The sequence below is a fragment of the Taudactylus pleione genome, unplaced genomic scaffold (assembly GCF_031769625.1).
Source record: "Taudactylus pleione unplaced genomic scaffold, aTauple2 ptg001628l, whole genome shotgun sequence".
Taxonomy (NCBI): Eukaryota; Metazoa; Chordata; class Amphibia; order Anura; family Myobatrachidae; genus Taudactylus; species Taudactylus pleione.
The window spans coordinates 358,422-384,005 of record NW_028286025.1 but is presented as its reverse complement, the minus strand read 5'-3'; positions in this window follow the sequence as shown (position 1 = coordinate 384,005).

Here is a 25,584-nt window from a genome sequence, read left to right as displayed (position 1 = left end):
CTGCTCGCAGTGCTTGTGGTTGGATTTTCCTACCGCAATCATGCGAACAGTTCAGGCTAAGAAACAACCAAGTGCCGTGGTCGATGACGCTGCTTTGTTAATTATGCACACCCTTAGAACGCCCGTTTTGACCGTTAGGCACGCCTGCGTTCGGATCTCCACTGCCCGTTTTCAAGCACCTTCCCCTGTTACCACCCACAAACGCCTCATCCTGTCACTGAAATTAGCAGGCACTCGCTATTTTGCGAGCGCTTGATTTCCGACCGCAATGACTGGTTGGCGCATGTGCATTACGACCCATACGCATGCGCAGATGTGCGAACATTGCTCAGAGCGAACGAGCGGCTGCTTACGAGCGGCTCTGAATCAGGCCCTGTATCTACCATCTCACTATCCTCTTTTGCAGCGGCATTTGAATGAACTTAGTAGAAAAGTCACTGGGAAATCTAAAACCAGATAATCTATTACCCTGTACAAGGCACACAAACTAAACATACCCAAAGATGGACGTTACTCATGCAGAAATATGTTTATTATACACATGCAGTAAAAAGTATGGCATTTTCTTTTTGTGAGAAGTTACTATCAGTCGCTGTGTTATTTGCCTTCATACATGCAGTCACCATGTTTTTTACTAATTTCTCCAACGCTGTCCGATGGTATGACTAATATGATCTTATTAAAAATGTATTTATCTGCTACCAATAAAGAAAGCATTGTGAAACAAGGATCTTTTGAAACCTCAGTATCCATTCTGTGTTCCTGGGAAGAAATAAAAACCCCCCAAGTAGTCTTAATAATAATGATTCATCATAATTATCGTTATCAATTGATGTCTGGATGCTCGGAGATAGATTATTTTGGCCTTTCTCCAATAGCCATGTGAATTGGGCTATTGGCTGAAACGTGTTGCAGCACATTGCGAGCGTTTAGACAAGTCTATGGTTGTTTCCAGTGGGCCTGATTAATATATTGTTCCAATCCACATCTGTAATATATGCAGGAACTCAGCTTGGTTACTTTACTATTTTTATTAGAGGAACCTTAACTAAACCTTTTTTTTCTTCTTCATTTGTGTTGTTTCTTTAGTCTTTGGAAGTCTGTGCATGGTTTCCTCACACAGCCGGGCAACGGCGGCTCCGGCACTGTGCAAAGGCCCGATGAGAAAGCTATCTATAGACAGACAACAAGAAATACTTGCCAGAGGTGCGGTCATAATGTCGGCACCATAATGTCGACAATTATGATGTCGACATTGGTAAAATATAGACAGGCAACATGTTGACATTCTCATGATTCCTACATGTTCTGAAATGTCGACGTGAATGCCCAACATTCTCGGCATGATGGGGTTGTGATGACTGGATCTGCATGGAAAGAAACTACAACATCTCAGCACATATGCAATTGAGCTTTTGCTTGCTGCTAAAATGTACTATGTAGTATATGAGTTAAAATGAAGCAGACAAACTTAACCGACTTGTATCCTAAAACACAGTCATTTGTTTGATTCATAGTGCAGTGACTCAGGGTGGTTGTGTATAGATCCCCTTCAATGTATGTACTGGACGTGACATAGAGTGAGGGCGGAAGTGCCGTTCCATGCCCTGACAGCGCTGGTATTTTATCTCAGCTGTAGTATCTGGCCACCAATAGTAGAAAATGAAATTTGTACCCTCGCTTTGCTCGCCATGCTTCGGGCACGGCGGCTCGCTTCGCTTGACACAGGTTACTATTCCCACTCTATGTCCGCGTGGATAGTAACTGATGATGTCAGGGTACATCAACTGAAGGGGAACTATCGGCAAACGGTGTGGATTTGTAACTGGAAGTGGGAGGAGTAACAATTAGAGAGGGGGAGGAGCCAGGATTAATCATTAAACCACTCCCCCTAAAAGGGTAGATCCAGCCCTGATATAGTGTGAGTTCCTTCCTCAAACAACATGGGAGAATGAGTGTTATACTGGCTATATATTGCATTTATAAGGTTACAGTCATTTTACTCTGTGACTGATTCCTTTTACTTCGATTGGCTGCTATTGTTTGTTTACACTGTGAGTGTCCCGGAGCAGCTGAATTTGCGAAATTTGTGTGGATTCAGATTTGAATGCAGCACAGATGGTGTAATGGTCAACATTACTGCATCACAGCACTGAGGTCGTTGGTTCGATACCCACTACGGCCCTAACTGTGTGGAGTTTGTATATTCTCCCTGTGCTTGCGTGGGTTTCCTCCAGGTACTCCGGTTTCCTCCCACACTCCAAAAATATAATGGTAGGTTAATTGGCTCCTAACAAAATTACCCCTAGTGTGTATGTGTGTGTGTACATATGGTAGGGAATATAGGACCTCATTCAGAGCCGTTCGCACAGAGCGTGCGGTCGGTCTGAATGAGGGGAGGACGTCTTGAATTTTCAAGACGTCCTCCTTTGCAGTGGTAAGGCTGTGGGTTAACACACACAGCCTTACAACCGCCTAAGGTGATGGTCGCGATGGTCAAGACCATCGCGACCATCGGGGCTTACGACGAGACCCTAGGGTAGGGTCCCCTTGTCGTAAGCCCCGGAGAGCTTTCGGCTCTGTCTGAGCCGGAAGCTCTCCACTGACATCACTAGTGATGTCTGTGGGGCCGCCCCCAAACGGTAGGCATTCCCATGGGAATGCCCCCGTTTGGGCTGCCACCCCCCCGGCCCGCCTTCCAAACGGGGCGAGCTGTCAATCAACATCGACAGCTCGCCCCCTTTGGGGCGCTGTCGGTCGTAGCGGGTCTCTCGCATGCGCACGACGGCGCCGGCGCCGTCGTGCGCATGCTCTGTGGGGGGACATCGACCCGGTCCGAGTGCATCGGCGCTAACGACCGGGTCTGAATGACCCCCATAGAGTGTAAGCTCCACTGGGGCAGGGGTGGATGTGAATGGCCAAATATTCTCTGTAAAGTGCTGAGGAATATGTGTGCGCTATATAAATAACTGGTAATAAATAAATAATAAATAAATAATGCAGCAATTGGGCCATTAAGCCCTACTGTAGGTGTTTGCACGACGGTCTTAGCGTCCCGATACTTGGGAGAACTAGCCTATTTATTTTGAGGCAATGTTTCGGGGTTTCACTAATCATGTAAAAAATACTATTCGAAAACTGATTTATTTTTTTTGTTAACCTGTGTAACAGAAAAATGTAAACATGAGGAGACCGTGTGCAAATGTTTGGTCTCCCGTCCCCCCCTGAAAATATTACGCATATGTAGAAGATATGGCGCAGGCACAGATGGTAACAAAGGCTGACGTAGTGCCAGAGTCTTCGCTACCTCCTGTGTGGGAGCGCCATACTTCTGGTGAGTTCTTAAAAAATTCGGTACTAGCTCCTTATTTCCAAAGAAATCACTGGAAACGTGACTTGGACAAGTTAAATACCCCTGACCCCAATAAATCCCAACTTCAGGAGTTCTCCCCTTTGTGATGTATTCTGAGCACCTGTCAGTGCTGATCCCTTCATAATTGGTGCATAGGAACGATTAGGTCTGAGCAAGATGAATCCACGAGGCTGTTCGTGTAGGACATATTGTATTAGTTAACTGATATATGTTAATGGAGAGTAACTAACAACCTATCACAGGGCCTTATTCAGCCTATTTCGCACGGCTGCGTTCGCACCCGCACCCGCTAGCTGCAAAAATATGGTAATGAATGCAATCGCACGGCAAACGCAACACTAAACCAGGACGCCCATCACTGTATAAAGCCGCCCACTTCCCATGACATGCATCCACAAAACATCGGTAACATCGAGTAACATTGGAACCATTCGCACAGTTGTGGTTGACCTGACCCTAGCTTGCCGATTGCAGCGGCCGGTTCGCGCACGCGCACATGCACTGCAATCCATACGCATGCGCAGAGCACAAACATCGACCGGCTGATGTGACTGTTATGAGTGTCCGGCATCCATTTTAGGTCTCCTGCCTTTGTGGAAAAACTCTCCGTCCCTCACCTTATGGGCCTGATTCAGAGCCGCTCGTAAGCGGCCGCTCGTTCGCTCCGAGCGATGTTTGCCCAACTGCGCATGCGTACGGATCATTATACGCATGCGCGAACCTGTCAGTGCGGTCGAAATTCATGTGCTCGCAAAATAGCGAATGCCTGCTAATTTGAGTGACAGGAGGAGGCGTATGTGGGTGGTAACAGGGGAAGGTGCTTGAAAACGGGGAGTGGAGATCAGAACGCAGGCGTGCTTAAAGGTCAAAACGGGCGTTTTATGGGTGTGCATAATTAATACAGCAGCGTCATTGACCACGTCACTGGGTTATTTTATAGCCAGAACTGCTCGCAAGATTGCGGTAGGAAAAACCAACCACAAGAATAGCGAGCAGTTCATACCCTGGTCGATGTACTCGATTAATCTAATAAATAGCGGACATGACGTAGGATGCGAGCGGCCAGGGAGCGTAGTTTCCCAAAAAAACGACCGCAAGTTTTGTTCGCTCGTTCAGACCTAGAGGCGTGAACAGACCGCAAAGAGCGAATGGTTCATTTGAATAGCCAGCCCTATTTTCTGGACGAGCGAGCGCAAATAGCGTCCGGCTCTGAATCAGGCCCTATATTTGTTGGGATGTTTTCTATCCTCATGCGGTGGCGGTAAGAACAGTTGTGTTGAGTTGATAGTTAATGCCTTTAGTGGGTGCGCTCTCCTTTACCAATGGTATATAGCATACCTGCCAACTTTCAGCTCCCTCCTTCCGGGGGGTGTGTCACGGAAGAAAGAGGGCGTAGTGGTGCGATGAAGCAGCGTTGGGGGCGGAGTATGGGGTGTGACCGCACGATCGCTTCATCATGGCCCCGACCCCTCTTCACAATGCAGAGATGAACAACATTGTGAAGCAGGGGGTGGGGCCACGATGATGAGATATAGCGCAAAACGCGTCACCGGCCTCCCCCACTTTGGGGGTTTCCATTGTTACTGTGGGGGGGGGGGGTCGGGCGGGTCGTTGGCCGCTGGGAGGCTTGCCTGCCTTTCTGGTTGGCTTGGAGTGCCACACGAATTTCGGGAGACTCCCGGCCGAATCAGGAAGGTAGGCAAGTATGGCTATATAGTTATATTGATTACGTCCCGTGAGGGCATTTGGCACCACCCGTCCGGGTGTGTGTGATTTGGGGAGTTGTACACCAATGACTGATTTCGGGATGCATGATTGTTTCAAGTTATATGTTGTCCGTTCTTGTTTTCCACCATATTAATTATATCAAATAAATTTGATCTCATTTGAATACAACTACTGTTGTGGCGTGTTTTATTTATTAGATAAATAAGAGGTTATATTCAAGTGTTGAATTAAAGGGATTAAACATACCGGCATCAGCCGTTAGTGAGTTTACTGGCCCTGCTAGTATACGGTGTGTAAACAGCAGCTGTTCAGTCACCCACTGACATACAGTATGACTAGCGAGTTACATGAGGAAACTACCCAGATGGAAGGAGCAGAACCCCATGAATATGATTGGTTGTTATTGTGAATGATAGACTATAGCTCGGTAGACACTGATAGATATATCGCCCATTCAATGAAATGGCCGATATATCAATAGAACATCGTCAGGTGTGTACACACCCGATATGTCTGTGAACGACATTGGCCCTGATTCAGAGCCGGACGCTCTGACCAGAGCGCTCGCTCTGAATCAGGGCCCACCTCCATTAATATGGAGCGTCCTCCTGGACGCTCGTATAGCTGTGGGTCACCACCCACAGCATATACGAGCGTGCAGGATGATGGTCGCGATGGTCTTGACCATTGCGACCATCGCCAGTGCGAGCAGAAGCCTGCGGTTGAGTTTCTCAACCGCAAGGCCAGGAGTGATTTTGGCTCTATCAGAGCCAAAATCACTCCCACTGACATCACTAGTGATGTCAGTGGGGCCGGCTTCTGACGGTAGGCGTTCCCTCCGTCTGGCAGGCACGCCCCCGACACGCCCACCAAAGGGGGCGTGCTGTCAATCAACATCGACAGCACGACCCCTTTGATCAGACACTACGAGCGAAGGAAAGTCCTTCGCTCGTCGCGTCTGGCGCATGCGCACAACGGAGCTCCCTCCGTCGTGTGCATGCGCAGTGCAGACCATCGACCCACTTGCGAGCGGACAGCCGCTCGCGAGTGGGTCTGAATCAGGGCCATTGTTCACAGACATATCGGATCGGCCCTGCAGCACAGCAGATGGCCGATATATCTATAGAACATCGTCAGATGTGTACACTACACACCCGATATGTCTGTGAATTACATTGTTCACAGACATATCGGATCGGCCCTGCAGCACAGCAGATGGCCGATAAACAGTATCTAAAAGATCTATCGGTCATCTGCTGGTGTCGACCTATTGTGTTCCCAGCTTAAGAATAATTAAAATTCCACTTTTAGCATATAGTAAAGTGGTAGCTGCCATGTTTCTGTCTTATAACTAAGTTAGGGTTCTTTTCTCTTTTCCTAACCCTGCCTACCAACAATTGCAGCCAAACGGAGTACACAGGGGAACTTGTCTCTCCCCATCAAAGAGTACCCAAACTACCCTGAGGCACTCGCAGTACTCACCAAGGCCCCCTCACTCTGCAGCAGATTGGAGCAGAGGGGGGCAGCAGGCTTCAGCAGCATGGCTGGTCCCCTGTTTGCTATGGGGCCCAGTAATACACTGATCTGCCCCTGATCCCAAGGCTTTTCATGGGTCTTCAAAAACGAAGTTTGTATGGGTTTTATCGTTCTTTTTTTGGAAGCTATCTAGTGTGCAGTATCGGGTGTGAGAATCTCCCAATTGACTATTGTGCTTTACTGCTTAGCTGAGCATGAAAATAAATATAAGGGATTATTTTCTAATAAATAGACTAAATTCTATTATTATTATTATTATTATTATTATTATTATTATTATTATTATTATTATTATTATTATTATTATTATCATTTTTCCAGAAAAATTGAAACCTTGGGCACAGTGGCTGTAACTGTGTCATTTTATGCAAGCCGCTGTTTGGCTGGTATGCTTAGGTTAAACGTTTCAGCTCTGATAGGCACTAAAATGATACTTACAGAAAATTAATGAATTCAAATCCCTACGCCTTTCAGAGCTTCATTTGACCGCGGTGGCATTAAATCTGGGAACTTGTAAAAAAAAAATTATGACTCCAATTTTTTAATAGGGTGATCTCTTTATTTGGATTAGGGTTAAACGGCACTATCCAGTACAATTTTATTATTGTCAGTTCTCGCACAGAATTGCCTCACGCTGGCCTGGAAGCCTGAATTAGGTGTTCCCATTTTATCATTCCCCTTAATATCTTCAGCCCCATAAATACGCTTTTTATGACATCTATAAAGAGGGACAGTCACCACTTCTCACAATACACTTTCTTAACTTTGCGAGGTATTTCATTGAGCGTTTTAAAGGATATCTCATAGTCACAAACGTTTTATCGCTGCTTTTATATCTGTGCAGTGATCCCCAAAACTCTAATTAATTGAACATGTTTTAGTCTCCGGGAAAGAAAGTTGGTAAGAACCTTATATAAGACAGCGGTCCCTTGCTGCCGAGCGTAAATCATTCTTTGCATTTAGCAATAATATATTGCAATGATCCGATATATACTCTTATAATGCTTACAAGGAGCGTGAATCATCTCGAGGACACTAAAGCTATTGAGCTGCTCAAGAGAAGTTCTGTACAGTTACGATGTAGGGTAAAAAAAAAGAAGAGAAACAAAGAACAAGTTACAGTACATTTATAGGATTGTATTTATTTTACAGTTGTCACCCTCCCATCAATGTGCGCGGAGAAGCTGATTGGTTGACCCATGCTCTTGTCCAATCAGGACGCCAATATCCTTTTCTCACATCCTCTGTTTTAGGGCACTCTTTATACATTGCCTTCTGAAATTGTGAGTTACAAATGTAAAAGGTGTAAATACTGTATGCAGTAATCCATAGCAACAGGGCTGGCTCCAGGGGTCTGAGCACCCTGAGCCGGCCCAGTACGCTACGCCCTGCTATCGCGCGCTGCAAACAAAATTGGGGGCGTGGCCTCATTACCATAGGTCACGCCCCCTAAGTGGCATTCTTTGGAGGCGTGCCAAATAACGTCAGGCTGGGGGTAAAGCCCAGCCCTCCGTCACTGGCTGGGCTTCCCCCAGCCCTCTCCCATCTGTGAATGGATGCCGCGCACATGCGTGCTGTATCCATTCACACCAGGGCCGTAGCTAGGGTAGTGCGACCGGTGCCATCGCACAGGGCACCACAGGTCAGGGGGAGCTGTTTGGGCACTGTTTGTTATCATTCTTGCTTGTAGCTTCCTCTTAGTTCATCCCCAGCATCTCCTGACCTCTCCTATCTCTTCCCTGGCCCTTCCCCATGAGGCCATGGTCCTCTCTCAGGTGCACTATATTATGTCCCTATTTATCCCCAGCATCTCCTGGCCTCCCCTATCTCTTCCCTGGCCCTTCCCCATGAGGCCATGGTCCTCTCTCAGGTGCACTATATTATGTCCCTATTTATCCCCAGCATCTTCTGGCCTCTCCTATCTCTTTCCTGGCCCTTCCCCATGAAGCCATGGCCCTTTTTTGGGTGCATTATGGCCCTCATTCAGACCCACTCGCAAGCGGGCGAACGTACGTTAGGCGTACGTACAAAAATATTTAAATTCAAGGGCTCGCTCGTATTTTCGAACGCATCTAAAAATCCTCCCCAAACTCAGACGACCCCTCCTCAAACTAACGAGCGTGCAAAATAGCGAGCGTACATCCCCAAAATGGCTTGAAGGGAACGCACGCACAAGTATAAACCAGAAGTGGCCTTGTCAGATGTCGATTACCTGCTCCTTTATTCTGCCTACCTCCATCAATCGTATCATGCCAATCAATGTATCAATTAGCTTAATTGTTTTTTTTTTTTCAACACAATGCAAGAAACTTTACTCTTGTCCGTGTTTGTGTTTTCCCGCAGAATACGTACGGCTTAAACATTCGCTTTTATTGCTCAATAAATATGTTACCCACAATTAAACAATTGTTCTATTGCTTTGGATCCCCGCATATTTCCCGGGGTTCATTTCTTTATTTAAATTTGCTTACGCATGTCACTGCATCAAGCCTATCATAACTCTTCGGAGATTTCTGGCCCTGTCGAACACATGACTCATACACTAACCAATAGAATTGCTCCTGTTAATTTCCCAAATACATTAGCCAATCAGAAATTTTTTGGCCACTTTATCAAAAATGAATTTTAGGAAAAACACCATTGCCATCATGAGAGCCTCCGCATTCACCAAGCGCGAGCTGCTGGTGCTAACGGAGGTGATAGATAGGCGTATCACCAGCCAGCCTCCACCCATCAGCAACCGGCAGAAGCGTTCCGCATATGCGGAGGCACGGGCCCGCCTGCGCTCCTTCGGCTCACGCCGCAACATCGGCCAGCTGGAGCGCAGGTGCTCGGACCTGCAACGGCGAACGCCCCGCTTGCTGGCATGCTTTCGCATGCAGATTTCAGAAAGTAAGTTGTATGTATTTTGTTTTTCATGTTTGTCTTTGTGGCCCAAACTGCGTGTGCATGTTTTCATGTCTGTCCTATTTATTCATTCTCCTCATATTTGCCTGGCCATGTTTTCCCTCTATTTCATAATTATTCATTCTACTCATATTTGCATGTTTTTTGTTGGTGGGGGGTGATTTTAAATTGTTTTTTGGCCAGGATTTGTGCTGAAACTAATCACAATTTGTTTGACATCTTTTAGGGGGACAGCCAAGACTACGCCGTCAACGTCCGGCCAGACGGCGGTCACGCCCACTCTCCCCAACCCCCAGCCAACACTCCACCCCCAATAATTCCCCTATTCCCCACTCCACCCCAGCCTTCCAAGACCCTCGCCCGGAAATGTCGGGCCTCCTTCCCCTCCGTCCCACTTCCCCCTCTCCTCCAACCACCCCTCTTCCAATTACCCCCTCCCCGGAGTCCGTAATAACCCCGCCCCGATCTTTGGGGAATGGAGTGTCCTCCGAGGAGGACGATGGTGGGACTTCCGGAGCTGCCGTTTTGTCAACCGGTATGTTTTTCTTTCGCCTTTTTTTAAAGCAGAAACTGTTTGTATGTAATCATGTGTCGTTCCTTTATTCGTGGTTTTTGGGTCGACTTTTGTGGATTTAGCAGATTGCCTTTACCTGTTCCTGCTGATTTCAACATACACATATCACACCTGTGGGAATTTGTACATAGGCCTTGTATTTTTTGCAGCCTCCAAATTTTTTGGTTTTGGTTTTGTTTTTTTTTGGGAGTGATTTCGTTGTATTTTAAAATTTCTAATGTGGTTTCCCTATTGTTGTATTAATCCACACACTTTTCTCACCCACAGAGGAACAGAGGCGTCGTCAAGAAGTCCAAGACTGTGTGGCCCAGATGCGCCAACATATAATTGGGGTGCTCGTGGCCCTTGACCGTCTGTCTGGCATCTTTCGCCAATAGTTATTTTTTTGGTTGTTTTTTTCCAATTAAATTGTATTTTTCAAACATACGTTCCGGCTAATTCGTTTTTTGAAACCCAAAGATTGTTTACCCTGACATAAGTAGACTGTTCCTGCAAGGATTTCCATTTTTTTAAAGTAAGATTGTGTTTTGTATTTGTATGTAAAACAGCCACAAGAAACACATAACAGTCACAATGTAATTTCCCTTTTTGGGTGTAGTGTCAATTAGATATTTCTATATTTTACAGGTTCCTAGTTGGTGTGCAAGCTGCTTAGGCCAATCTTACAAACCCAAATGATTGTACAGGCTTCCTTTTGGTGTGGGTTTTGAACCTGAAAACATATTTAATTTTAGCTCAACTGGCGACAGTACTGGATTACCCCTTAGTCAAATGTACCGTGTGTGAACCTGGTTACACTTGCTGGTAACGTCCAAAAAAAGGAAGAACATTTCACTCTACAAACATTTATTTACAACATAACTGATAAATCAAAGTGGTCACTCACAAAAAAAACACCAAGTGATAATCTCAAATACAACACATACCAAACAAAAACAAACCAAAAACAACAAATCAAGAACTGGTTGACGAAGGACCATGCCAACATGATTCCACAAACATGGCGTTGCGATATGGGTTCCATAATATATTCCCAAAATGTCCAGATCCAGGTTTGGTAAGGGTAGCAGGAAGTAGTGAGCGTTGGAGTGCCAAAGATTATGTGAAAAAACAGAAGATGGTGAAAAAAACAACAAAAAATTAGAGGTTCGCAAACAAACCCAAACACATTAGGTATAAACACTGTTGTTTTCTAAAAACTTACCTAAAAAATCTGGCCACCACATCATCGCGTATGGCCCCCCCACATACTGACCTCCGACCAACCTCGGGGGGGCCATCCTCAGGTAAGGCATCCTCTGGCTGCATTGGGACACCACTCCTTATGGCGATGTTGTGAAATATCCCACACAGGACCACAATTTTCGACACCATATCCGGCAAATACATGAGCTCGCCACCAGAGCGGTGGAGGCATCGGAATCGGCCTTTTAAAAGGCCGATACAGCGCTCCACCACTTGCCTGGTGGCTGTAAGTGTGGAATTATACGCACTTTGTGGGCCTGGTGTGGGAGCCAAATAAGGAGTGAGCAGCCAGGACATGCAAGGATATCCACTGTCTCCTGTGAAAAAGAATAGACAACATCAGGAACACTGTGTATCAAGCTTAACATTGTTATGTACTAAAGGTCTCCACTTACCCAGAAGCCACGCATCACCAGCTTGTAGGTTGTTTAATTTGTGCCATATCCCTGATTTCCGGATGACGAAGGAGTCATGTGCACTTCCGGGTAATTTAGCATTCAGGGACAGGATCTGGAGGGAGGCATCACATACCACCATTACATTGAGGGAGTGATAGTGTTTCCTGTTTCGAAATATGGCCTCCAGCCGTGCTGGAGGCTGAAGTGGTATGTGAGTACCATCCACAACCCCTATGATGTGTGGGAAGCCAGCTATTTGGTAAAAATTGGCCTTGGCCACACTAAGGGCACCCATATCCAAAGGCATTTGAATAAAATGATGGAGGTGCTTGAAAAGTGCCTCCATCACTGCCCTCAGGATCCGGGAAAAGGAGGATTGGGAGATGCCCGCCACTATTCCCACCGTTGTTTGAAACAATCCTGAGGCACAGAAATGTAACACCGCCATAAATTGCGTAAGTGGTGGTATTGCTGTTGGACTGTCAATTTGCCGCTCAAGATCACTTTCTATTAATGAGAGAGTGTCTATGATGATTTTGGGAGGTAGACGGTAGCGTCTTAAAACCTCATCATCGGGCAATCCAAAAAGGGTGACACGTGTTCGAAATATCTGGGGCCTTGCATGCCTACGATGCCTACGCCTGGGACGAGATTGAGGTTGGTCGGCTTCCGGGAGCATGGCCAGAACAATCCGCCCCAGATCTACCTGAAATTCAAAGATTTCAATGTAAGGCTTTTGACCCACCCCAAAAGTAAATTAAAACAACTTAGCTTGATGATACCATCCATTGCTGCTTACATGCCGGGGTATTGTCATGATACGTCCAAACTGAAATTAAACACAAAAATTATTTGACAGATTTCACTCTGTGCATTTTTGTTTCGAATTTTTGTGCCAGACCAAACTTAAAATATGCGAAACACACATTTTGCAAAACAGCAAAACGACATTTCACACAATACATCAAAATGGGTTGAAATGTTTGCACAAAAAGCGAAAGGGAAACCTCAAAAAAGATAAAATGATTATTAAGCATTTAAAAATTCGCAAATTAGTTCGCAAATACAAGTCAGAAGAGTAAGTAGTAAAAATGCGCAAATTACTTCGCAAATACAAGTCACAAGAGTAAGTAGTAAAAATGCGCTAATTAGTTCGCAAATACAAGTCATAAGAGTAAGTAGTAAAAATGCGCTAATTAGTTAGCAAATACAAGATAAAAAATGGACTTACCAAGAGCAAATATATAAGAGTCCAAATCAAAAGGTCTTTTGGTTCGAAAATAATCAAAAACTAAAATAGAAGAAATTATGGATCCAAAATTTATTAAAAAAAAAAAACACAATGAAACAACAATTGATCAAAAGTTAGACTTCACAAAACTTACCAAATCAAGAAACGAGGTCCCAAAAATATAAACCAACAAAGAGAACGGAAAATCAAAACGCAAATCTAACCAACAAAAGAATCTCCAACCGCCAACTCCTTTCTACGCAATCAATAAACTCCAGCCAAGGTAACCTCCAACAATCCAAAAACGCCACCTCGACTAGAGACACACCAAGCCATAAATAGTGTTTCGTTTCCCGTACAAATTAAGGAGGGATCATAGGGACGCACAATCAATGATGCGGCCGCAAAATAAGGACGCATGTATAAATACGTCACGAAAACACATTCAAATTCTGGTGTATTTCTTGTTCGGACCTCAGACATGGCGACAGACCAGGGAAACAATGCCCAAGAGTCAGGCGGTAAGTCTTTCATGCATTTTGTATCAATGATTAATTTGAAACATAAGATTGGGCAAGTTGTGATTTTGTGAATTCTGAAAATTTACACAAATAGGTGAGGAGGATGACATGGAAGAGGCTGCTGGGCCCAGTATTCCGGCCAAAGCGGCCAAAAAAAAAAGGCAGCCACATTTCACAAGAAAGGAGATGGAGGTTTTGATCCAGAAGTGTGTGGACATCCTGCCACAGGCAGACAGGAATATGAGTCTAAGCCAGAAGTGGAGAATGTGGGAAGAGGTAGCCGTTGTTGTCAATAGGGTGGGTGATTATGTCCGTCTAGCCCGGGATGTCAAACGGCGGTAAGTAAACCCTTGCCCCCCCTAAAGACAAACACCATTTTAAACCAAAGGATAATGGCTTCCATTTTTTCCCACAGATGGGGCGACTTCAAATATCGCCTAAAGCAAAAACTCGCGGACAGGGCTAGGCATGCAAGGGGGACAGGTGGGGGTCCCACCCCTGTGTCATTGGAGTTGACGGATTTAGAAGAGCTGGCACAGGGGTGTGTGCAGCCTGTGGAGGTGTTTGGCGTGTCCAACATGGATACGGACATGCCAGACTTTGCGGCTCCTCATGTTGGCCCAGGTAAATCTTTTGATGTCATCAACTCAGAAATGTTATTGGGCCAATATGTAGATTTTAATGTGAGTCTTTTCTCTTTTTTCCTAACAGAGACACAGGCGGATGAGTCTGCTCCAGAGGGGAGCCTTGGCCGCCGAATTTCTGCTGGCTCTGCAGGGGAGGAACCAGTACATCCGGCTGAGGACCCTGCAGAAGCCAGTCCAGGGCAATCCCCCTCGCAGGCAGTGTCCCTCCTCACAGAACTCAATTTCAAATCGGATTTCCATACGGAGACTCTGCAGAGGATGGACGCCAGTCTGGTACGGGTGGCTGAGGCCCTGGAGCAAAATGCTGCGGCCAACGTGACCATTGGTCAGGCCCTGGCGGAAAATACCAGGGCCAACATCCGCATCGCCATTGCCCTGGAGCAGCTCGTTCGCCAGCACATGGTGGAGCCGACCTCCCATCCTGCCGGAACATCAGGATCCTCCACCTCTGACACAACATCAGCCAATCCTCCAAATGTGCCTAGCCCTGTGCCTAGTCCAGAGGCCACAACATCTGCCTCTGGACAGGCCAGCCCGATGACATCCCGGACCCGGTCTGGCGCCCTCCCTCCCCCATCCAAACGGGTGAAAAAACGGTGACAGCAATGGTGACTTTTCCCACAATCCTTCTGTGCTTGGCTCATATTCCTTTCTGGTCAAAACTTCCCTCTCCTTTCTTGTGAAATGTTATTATTTTTTTGTTGTATGTTTATGTCAACAGTTATGTTGGGCCAATTTGTTTGATTTTGGAACATATCTTTGGCCAAAAAAGATGTCCCCAATATTTAATTTATTATTATTTTTTTTGAGCAATAAATTGAAACAAAAAATCTGACATTGGATTGTGAAATTATTGTACAAATGGGTTACATTGAATCCTGGACCAAAAGGCAAAAACTGACACAAAAAAAATAAAAAATAAAAAATGGGTTCTTTAAGGAACGTTTAAAAATTCATATAACGAGGCAAATTCAAGAGGCACAAATAAAATGGTGCGAAAATTAAAACATGATGACATTATTGTTACAATAGGCCCTAACCACCAAATTGAGGGCAAAATAAACCCCCACAAATGTACGCAAATTGATTGTGTCATCCTGACATTAGCAGCTCTGAGTTCCACCTGCGTACGGTTTTGTGCTATCCCCCCCAAAAAATTTAAAAACACATACCAAGCCGGTTCTCAATCCAACACTAATTGCTTTTCTGCCAGCCCGCGATTAATCGCAACAACATCGTGGAGTCCCGGGACGGAGGAGAAGGCCATCGTCAATGTGGTCGAGTAATCCAGACCCTAAGCTGTGCGAGCATTTTGAAGTGAAAGAGGATCATCCAGTGACGTATGAGTCGGTCTGAACACATTTTACGCTCGCATCTGCTAATGTATGTACGCCCCCAAAACGCCTCGCCGCGCCTGCGTTTTTCCATCTCCACCCCCGTCAACACCCTAAAACGCCCTGTTCTGTCAATCACATTTGACATGTCACTTCCTGTACGCTATTTTAGGAATGAGTCAAAAAAAAGCTCGCAATCTGCCGTACGCACATGCGCAGTGTTACACCGACGCATGCGCGGTTAGTCAACATCGGAACGCAATGAGCGTACTGCTGTTAACGAGCGGCTCTGAATGAGGGCCTATGTCCCTTTGAAAAATGAGGGGGGCGCCAATGCTCTTTCTGGCACAAGGCACCAAAAAGTTTAGTTACGGCTCTGATTCACACGCCGAGGGTCTGGCACCACCACACAGCTGCAGCGGTGGGGGTCCCCAACCTCCCGATTTCACCACCCACGGGCCACTTCGGCGCACGGGTGGAGCAGCGGGATAGTACTATGTACGATACACGTCAAAGTCGTCTGAGGGTGATATTATACCCATTTGCAATTGAAAGGTATTTTTGGAAACTGGTATTGTGTAATGAGCAGATTGTCATCATGTCAACCCTATAAATGTCCATATTCAGTATCAGAGTGTTTATTAGCAAATTTATCGATGACGGAAAGGAGGAAGGGGTGAGGAGGGTGGAGCCAGCACTGTCCAGGTGCTCATATCCTGTAGGTACTATAGGTGTCAGCAGCAAGGCAGTCAGCTGACAAGTTACCTGGGTGCAGAACACAAGTAGACATAAAAGATCTGCACAGACATGTCAGCAATTAAAAATAAGTTTTATTTGTTTATGATAACTGATTATTATGCATGAAATTGCCCAAGTTCCAGATTATAACTGGAGTCTATCCAGAGAGTAAAATGTAATAAGTGCCAGTGAGCAGTTGGAGGACTTTTATGTCCATTTTTTTTGCATTAAAATATTACAATAAGCTCATATTTGCCAACTCTCCCTCATTGTTAGGGAGACTCCCTGAAACAGTAGCAATCTCCCTGTCTCCCTAAAGAGTGTAGTAATCTCCCTGATTGCACCCCCATGAAGCTGTTATGTTAAAAAAACAGAGATATATACATTCAAATGGGATCATTAGTGTAATTTCCCTGAATTGGGTATAAGGCACAATGGGCCTGATTCAGAGCCACTCGTAAGCGGCAGCTCGTTCGCTCCGAGCAATGTTTGCCCAACTGCGCATGCGTATGGATCGTTATACGCATGCGCGAACCAGTCAGTGCGGCCGAAATTCATGTGCTCGCAAAATAGCGAATGCCTGCTAATTTGAGTGACAGAATGAGGCGTATGTGGGTGGTAACAGGGGAAGGTGCTTGAAAACGGGGAGTGGAGATCCGATCGTAGGCGTGCTTAAAGGTCAAAACGGGCGTTTTATGGGTGTGCATATTTAAAACAGCAGCGTCATTGACCACGTCACTGGGTTATTTTATAGCCAGAACTGCTCGCAAAATTGTGGTAGCAAAACCCAACCACAAGAATAGCGAGCAGCTCATACCCTGTTCGATGTACTTGATTAATCTAATAAATAGCGGACATGACGTAGGATGCGAGCGGCCAGGGGGCGTAGTTTCCCAAAAAAGGACCGCAAGTTTTGTTCGCTCGTTCAGACCTAGAGGCGTGAACAGACCGCAAACAGCGAACGGTTCATTTGAATAGCCACTCCTATTTTCAGGACGAGCGAGCACTAATTGCGTCCGGCTCTGAATCAGGCCCTACGATCCCTATGGCTACATACATTTTCCTAAAAGTATCAGTGTGTTTTCATCAACAAAAAGATGTTACTAACTGCTTTTGGGCTTATTTACATTTGGATGTAAGCCAGTATTATGACATGCCTCCCAGGTGTAGCAGTACACGCCCATCACATGTATGACATGCCCCCCAGATGTAGCAGTACACATCCATCACATGTATGACACACCCCTCAGATGTAACAGTACACATCCATCACATGTATGACACGCCCCTCAGATGTAACAGTACACATCCATCACATGTATGACACGCCCCTCAGATGTAACAGAACACATCCATCACATGTATGACACGCCCCTCAGATGTAACAGTACACATCCATCACATGTATGACACGCCCCTCAGATGTAGCCGTACACACCCATCACATGTATGACACGCCCCCCAGATGTATCAGTACACACCCATCACATGTATGACACGCCTCTCAGATGTAACAGTACACGCCCACTTTAGCACCGCACTCATAGGTGCTGCTTTCGCAATCTCCCTGAAAAGCATTTATAAAAGTAGGCAAGTGTGAATAAGCTTTGCATTCATCGTCTAAAAGAATCACTACAGATAGAAGAATACAATGAAAGAGGGACCAGCTGAATTTATACGTTGCTTTAATAACAATGAGGAGCGTTGTCAGATATCACTGATCTAGTTTATAAAGTTATAAATAATAATAATAATAATAATAATAATAATAATAATAATAATAATATAAGTAAGGTCACATATTTTGCTAATTACTAGGGGTGTGCACCGGCCACTTTTCGTGTTTTGTGTTTTGGTTTTGGATCTGGATCTTTCTTCGTGTTTTGGATCTGGATTGGTTTTGCCAAAACCACCCTTCCGTGTTTTGGGTTCTGGGTTTTGTGTTTTGGATCTGTATTTTTTTTTAAAAAAGCATAAAAACAGCTAAAATCACAGAATTTGTAGGTTTTTCTGCTCCTATGCTATTATTAACCTCAATAACCTTAATTTCCACTCATTTCCAGTCTATTCTGAACACCTCACACCTCACAATAGTGTTTTTATGTCCAAAACGTTGCACCGAGGTAGCTGGATGACTATGCTAAGTGACACGAGTGGGCGGCACAAACACGTGACCCATCTAGGAGTGACACTGCAGTGGCAGACAGGATGGCAGTTAGAAAAACTAGGCCCCAAACTGTACATAATGCAAAGAAAAAAAAGAGGTGCAAGATGGAATTGTCCTTGGGCCCTCCCACCCACCCTTATGTTGTATAAACAGGACATGCACACTTTAACAAACCAATCATTTCAGCGCCAGGGTCTGCCACACAACTGTGGCTGAAATGATTGGTTCGTTTGGGCCCCCACAAAACAAGCTGGCAATTAATGTGTCCCTGCACAAACTGGCTCTATGGAGGCAAGATGTCATCCTCATCCTCCTCATCCACCGATTCCTCACCCTCTTCAGTGTGTACATCCTCATCCTCACAAAGTATTAACTCGTCCCCACTTGAATCCACCACCACAGGTCCCTCTGTACCTTCTGGAGGCTGGTCTCCCTGGAAGAGCTGATAATTCATTTTGATGAACATCATCTTCTCCACATTCTGTGGAAGCAACCTCCTACGCCTTTCGCTGACAAGGTTCCCGGCTGCACTAAACACTCTTTCGGAGTACACACTGGAGGGGGGGCAACTCAGGTAAAATAGAGCCAGTTTGTACAGGGGCCTCCAAATTGCCTCTTTTTCCTGCCAGTACAGGTATGGACTGTCTGCCATGCCTACTTGGATGCTGTCACCGATGTAATCCTCCACCATTCTGTCAATGGTGACAGTATCATATGCAGTGACAGTAGACATGTCAGAAATTGTTGCCAGGTCCTTCAGTCCGGACCAGATGTCCAAACTTGGTCCTGCCTGCCCTGCATCACCGCCAGCGGGTTGCTTAGGATACCTAAGTTTTTTCCTGGCAGCCCCAGTTGCAGGAGAAAATGAAGAAGGAGCCGTTGACGTGTCACGTTCCGCTTCAGCTGACAGTGTGTTCACCAGCAGGTCTTTGCACCTCTGCAGGCTTGTGTCGGCCGGAAAGAGAGACACCACATAGGCTTTAAACCTAGGATCGAGCACGGTGGCCAAAACGTAGTGGTCTGATTTCAACAGATTGACCAACCTGGAATCCTGGCAAAGCGAATGAAGGGCTTCATCCACAAGTCCCACATGCCGAGCGGAATCGCTCCGTCTTAGCTCCTCCTTCACTTTCTCCAGCTGCTTCTGCAAAAGCCTGATGAGGGGAATGACCTGACTCAAGCTGGCAGTGTCTGAACTGACTTCACGTGTGGCAAGTTCGAAGGGCTGGAGAACCTTGCACAACATGGAAATCATTCTCCACTGCGCTTGAGTCAGGTGCATACCCCCTCCTTTGCCTATGTCATAGGTGGATGTATAGGCTTGTATGGCCTTTTGCTGCTCCTCCATCCTCTGAAGCATATAGAGGGTTGAGTTCCACCGCGTCACAACCTCTTGCTTCAGGTGATGGCGGGGCAGGTTCAAGAGTGTTTGCTGGCGCTCCAGTCTTCGGCACGCAGTCGCTGAATGGCGAAAGTGGCCAGAAATTTTTCGGGCCACCCAAAGCGTCTCCTGCACGCCCCTGTCGCTTTTCAGAAAATTCTGCACCACCAAGTTTATTGTGTGAGCAAAACATGGGACGTGCTGGAATTTGCCCAGATGTAATGCCCGCACAATATTGGTGGCGTTGTCAGATATCACAAATCCCCAGGAGAGTCTAAGTGGGGTAAGCCACTGGGCGATGATTTCCCTCAGTTTCTCTAAGAGGTTGTCGGCGGTGTGCCTCTTACTGAAACCGGTGATACACAGCGTAGCCTGCCTTGTAACGAGCTGGCATTTCTTAGATGCTGCTACTGGTGACGCTGCTGCTGTTGCTGCGTAAGGTGATACATCTACCCAGTGGGCTGTCACAGTCATATAGTCCTTAGTCTGCCCTGTTCCACTTGTCCACATGTCCGTGGTTAAGTGGACATTGTGTACAACGGCATTTTTCAGGACACTGAGGACACTTTTTCTGACGTTTCTGTACAGTCTCGGTATCGCCTGCCTAGTGAAGTGGAATCTAGACGGGATTTGGAACCGGGGACACACTACCTCCATCAATTGTCTAAATCCCACTGCACTAATGGCGGATACCGGACGCACGTCTAACACCAACATAGCAGTCAAGGCCTCAGTTATACGTTTTGCTTCAGGATGACTGCTGTCGTACTTCATCCTCCTCGCTAAGGACTGTTGGAGGGTCAATTGTTTAGTAAAAGTAGTGGTGTTCCTACTTCCTCTCTGGGATGATGAACGACTCCCAGCAGCAGCAACAGCAGCAGCGGCAGCAGTAGGCGTAGCAATGCAGGATCCTCCGGAGGAATCCCGGATAGGAGAGTCAGTCATGCCAGTGACATGGCCTGCAGGACTACTTCCGATCCTAACTAAGGAGGAAATTGACGAGGAGGGAGTTGACGGTGTGGTTTGCAGGCGCTTGGATACAACAGGACAATGGGATTTAGGTGTCCCTGGACTGCTTACGGTCTTAGCCAAAGTTTCTGAACTTGACAGTAACTTTTTATGAACGCGCTGCAGGTGCCGTATAAGGGAGGATGTTCCTAGGTGGTTGACGTCCCTACCCCTACTTATTTCACCTTTACATATGGTACATATGGCAAGACAGTTGTTGTCCGGATTTGGATAGAAATATTGCCAGACCAAAGAGGTGGAATGTTTGGTCTTCTGCCCAGGCATGACCGTGATGGGCTTTTTCATCCCACGGACAACAACTGTCTCCCCCGGAGCCTGATTTAAACAAACCACATCACCATCAGAATCCTCCTCGCCAACTTAGTCCTCAGCGCCAGCTACACCAGTATCCTCATCCTGTTGTACTTCAACAGTGACATCTTCAATTTGCATATCAGCAAGTGGACTGTGGGTGCTCCTTTCAGCACTTGCAGGGGGCGTGCAAATGGTGGAAAGAGCCACCTCTTCCCGTCCAGTGCTGGGAAGGTCAGGCATCGCAACCACCACCACACTTGGACTCTCCTTGGGGATTTGTGATATCTTCTTAGAAAGCACAGTTCTTCGCTGTGCTTTTGCCAGCTTAACTCTTTTGATTTTTTTAGTGGGAGGAGGGCTTCCATCGTCATGTGAAGCTGAACCACTAGTCATGAACATACTAGGGATCGACCTTAGCCGTTCCTTGCCACTCCGTGTCGTAAATGGCATATTGGCAAGTTTACGTTTCTCTTCAGCTGATTTAAATGTCTTTTTCAAGGTCATTTTCCTGAACTTTGCCATTTGGGATTGTATGTGCCCTCTACTATGACATTGGGCATCGGCCTTGGCAGACGACGTTGATGGCATGTTATCGTCTATGTCATGACTAGTGGCAGCAGCTTCAGCACTAGGAGGAAGTGGTTCTTGATCTTTCTCTATTTTATTTTTATCGGAGAAAGTTTGGTCCTCCATTTATGTTATATCGATTTGATATATACGTGCGGCTAAACACAGAAAATAATTTTTTTTTTGGTTTGGACTGGAGTGTACTTTGTGGGTTACAGCACCCTTTAACGGTCAAGCCAGCCGGCCCTTTACTTATGACACAGGCGCACGCTTGGCACTACTTTGTTGATGCACGTGCGGCTACTGCGCACACAATTCACAAACACAGAAAATATTTTTTTTTTGGTTTGGACTGGAGTGTACTTTCGGGGGTTGCAGCACCCTTTAACGGTCAAGCCAGCCGGCCCTTTACTTATGACACAGGCGCACGCTTGGCACTACTTTGTTGATGCACGTGCGGCTACTGCGCACACAATTCACAAACACAGAAAATAATTTTTTTTTTGGTTTGGACTGGAGTGTACTTTCGGGGGTTACAGCACCCTTAACGGTCAAGCCAGCCGGCCCTTTACTTATGACACAGGCGCACGCTTGGCACTACTTTGTTGATGCACGTGCGGCTACTGCGCACACAATTCACAAACACAGAAAATAATTTTATTTTTGGTTTGGACTGGAGTGTACTTTCGGGGGTTACAGCACCCTTAATGGTCAAGCCAGCCGGCCCTTTACTTATGACACAGGCGCACGCTTGGCACTACTTTGTTGATGCACGTGCGGCTACTGCGCACACAATTCACAAACACAGAAAATAATTTTTTTTTGGTTTGGACTGGAGTGTACTTTCGGGGGTTACAGCACCCTTTAACGGTCAAGCCAGCCGGCCCTTTACTTATGACACAGGCGCACGCTTGGCACTACTTTGTTGATGCACGTGCGGCTACTGCGCACACAATTCACAAACACAGAAAATAATTTTTTTTTTGGTTTGGACTGGAGTGTACTTTCGGGGGTTACAGCACCCTTAACGGTCAAGCCAGCCGGCCCTTTACTTATGACACAGGCACACGCTTGGCACTACTTTGTTGATGCACGTGCGGCTACTGCGCACACAATTCACAAACACAGAAAATAATTTTTTTTTGGTTTGGACTGGAGTGTACTTTCGGGGGTTACAGCACCCTTTAACGGTCAAGCCAGCCGGCCCTTTACTTATGACACAGGCGCACGCTTGGCACTACTTTGTTGATGCACGTGCGGCTACTGCGCACACAATTCACAAACACAGAAAATAATTTTTTTTTGGTTTGGACTGGAGTGTACTTTCGGGGGTTGCAGCACCCTTTAACGGTCAAGCCAGCCGGCCCTTTACTTATGACACAGGCGCACGCTTGGCACTACTTTGTTGATGCACGTGCGGCTACTGCGCACACAATTCACAAACACAGAAAATAATTTTTTTTTTGGTTTGGACTGGAGTGTACTTTCGGGGGTTACAGCACCCTTAACGGTCAAGCCAGCCGGCCCTTTACTTATGACACAGGCGCACGCTTGGCACTACTTTGTTGATGCACGTGCGGCTACTGCGCACATAATTCACAAACACAGAAAATAATTTTTTTTTTGGTTTGGACTGGAGTGTACTTTCGGGGGTTACAGCACCCTTAACGGTCAAGCCAGCCGGCCCTTTACTTATGACACAGGCGCACGCTTGGCACTACTTTGTTGATGCACGTGCGGCTACTGCGCACACAATTCACAAACACAGAAAATAATTTTTTTTTGGTTTGGACTGGAGTGTACTTTCGGGGGTTACAGCACCCTTTAACGGTCAAGCCAGCCGGCCCTTTACTTATGACACAGGCGCACGCTTGGCACTACTTTGTTGATGCACGTGCGGCTACTGCGCACACAATTCACAAACACAGAAAATAATTTTTTTTTTGGTTTGGACTGGAGTGTACTTTCGGGGGTTACAGCACCCTTAACGGTCAAGCCAGCCGGCCCTTTACCTATGACACAGGCGCACGCTTGGCACTACTTTGTTGATGCACGTGCGGCTACTGCGCACACAATTCACAAACACAGAAAATAATTTTTTTTTGGTTTGGACTGGAGTGTACTTTCGGGGGTTACAGCACCCTTTAACGGTCAAGCCAGCCGGCCCTTTACTTATGACACAGGCGCACGCTTGGCACTACTTTGTTGATGCACGTGCGGCTACTGCGCACACAATTCACAAACACAGAAAATAATTTTTTTTTTGGTTTGGACTGGAGTGTACTTTGGGGGTTACAGCACCCTTTAACGGTCAAGCCAGCCGGCCCTTTACTTATGACACAGGCGCACGCTTGGCACTACTTTGTTGATGCACGTGCGGCTACTGCGCACACAATTCACAAACACAGAAAATATTTTTTTTTTGGTTTGGACTGGAGTGTACTTTCGGGGGTTGCAGCACCCTTTAACGGTCAAGCCAGCCGGCCCTTTACTTATGACACAGGCGCACGCTTGGCACTACTTTGTTGATGCACGTGCGGCTACTGCGCACACAATTCACAAACACAGAAAATAATTTTTTTTTTGGTTTGGACTGGAGTGTACTTTCGGGGGTTACAGCACCCTTAACGGTCAAGCCAGCCGGCCCTTTACTTATGACACAGGCGCACGCTTGGCACTACTTTGTTGATGCACGTGCGGCTACTGCGCACACAATTCACAAACACAGAAAATAATTTTATTTTTGGTTTGGACTGGAGTGTACTTTCGGGGGTTACAGCACCCTTAATGGTCAAGCCAGCCGGCCCTTTACTTATGACACAGGCGCACGCTTGGCACTACTTTGTTGATGCACGTGCGGCTACTGCGCACACAATTCACAAACACAGAAAATAATTTTTTTTTGGTTTGGACTGGAGTGTACTTTCGGGGGTTACAGCACCCTTTAACGGTCAAGCCAGCCGGCCCTTTACTTATGACACAGGCGCACGCTTGGCACTACTTTGTTGATGCACGTGCGGCTACTGCGCACACAATTCACAAACACAGAAAATAATTTTTTTTTTGGTTTGGACTGGAGTGTACTTTCGGGGGTTACAGCACCCTTAACGGTCAAGCCAGCCGGCCCTTTACTTATGACACAGGCACACGCTTGGCACTACTTTGTTGATGCACGTGCGGCTACTGCGCACACAATTCACAAACACAGAAAATAATTTTTTTTTGGTTTGGACTGGAGTGTACTTTCGGGGGTTACAGCACCCTTTAACGGTCAAGCCAGCCGGCCCTTTACTTATGACACAGGCGCACGCTTGGCACTACTTTGTTGATGCACGTGCGGCTACTGCGCACACAATTCACAAACACAGAAAATAATTTTTTTTTGGTTTGGACTGGAGTGTACTTTCGGGGGTTGCAGCACCCTTTAACGGTCAAGCCAGCCGGCCCTTTACTTATGACACAGGCGCACGCTTGGCACTACTTTGTTGATGCACGTGCGGCTACTGCGCACACAATTCACAAACACAGAAAATAATTTTTTTTTTGGTTTGGACTGGAGTGTACTTTCGGGGGTTACAGCACCCTTAACGGTCAAGCCAGCCGGCCCTTTACTTATGACACAGGCGCACGCTTGGCACTACTTTGTTGATGCACGTGCGGCTACTGCGCACACAATTCACAAACACAGAAAATAATTTTTTTTTTGGTTTGGACTGGAGTGTACTTTCGGGGGTTACAGCACCCTTAACGGTCAAGCCAGCCGGCCCTTTACTTATGACACAGGCGCACGCTTGGCACTACTTTGTTGATGCACGTGCGGCTACTGCGCACACAATTCACAAACACAGAAAATAATTTTTTTTTGGTTTGGACTGGAGTGTACTTTCGGGGGTTACAGCACCCTTTAACGGTCA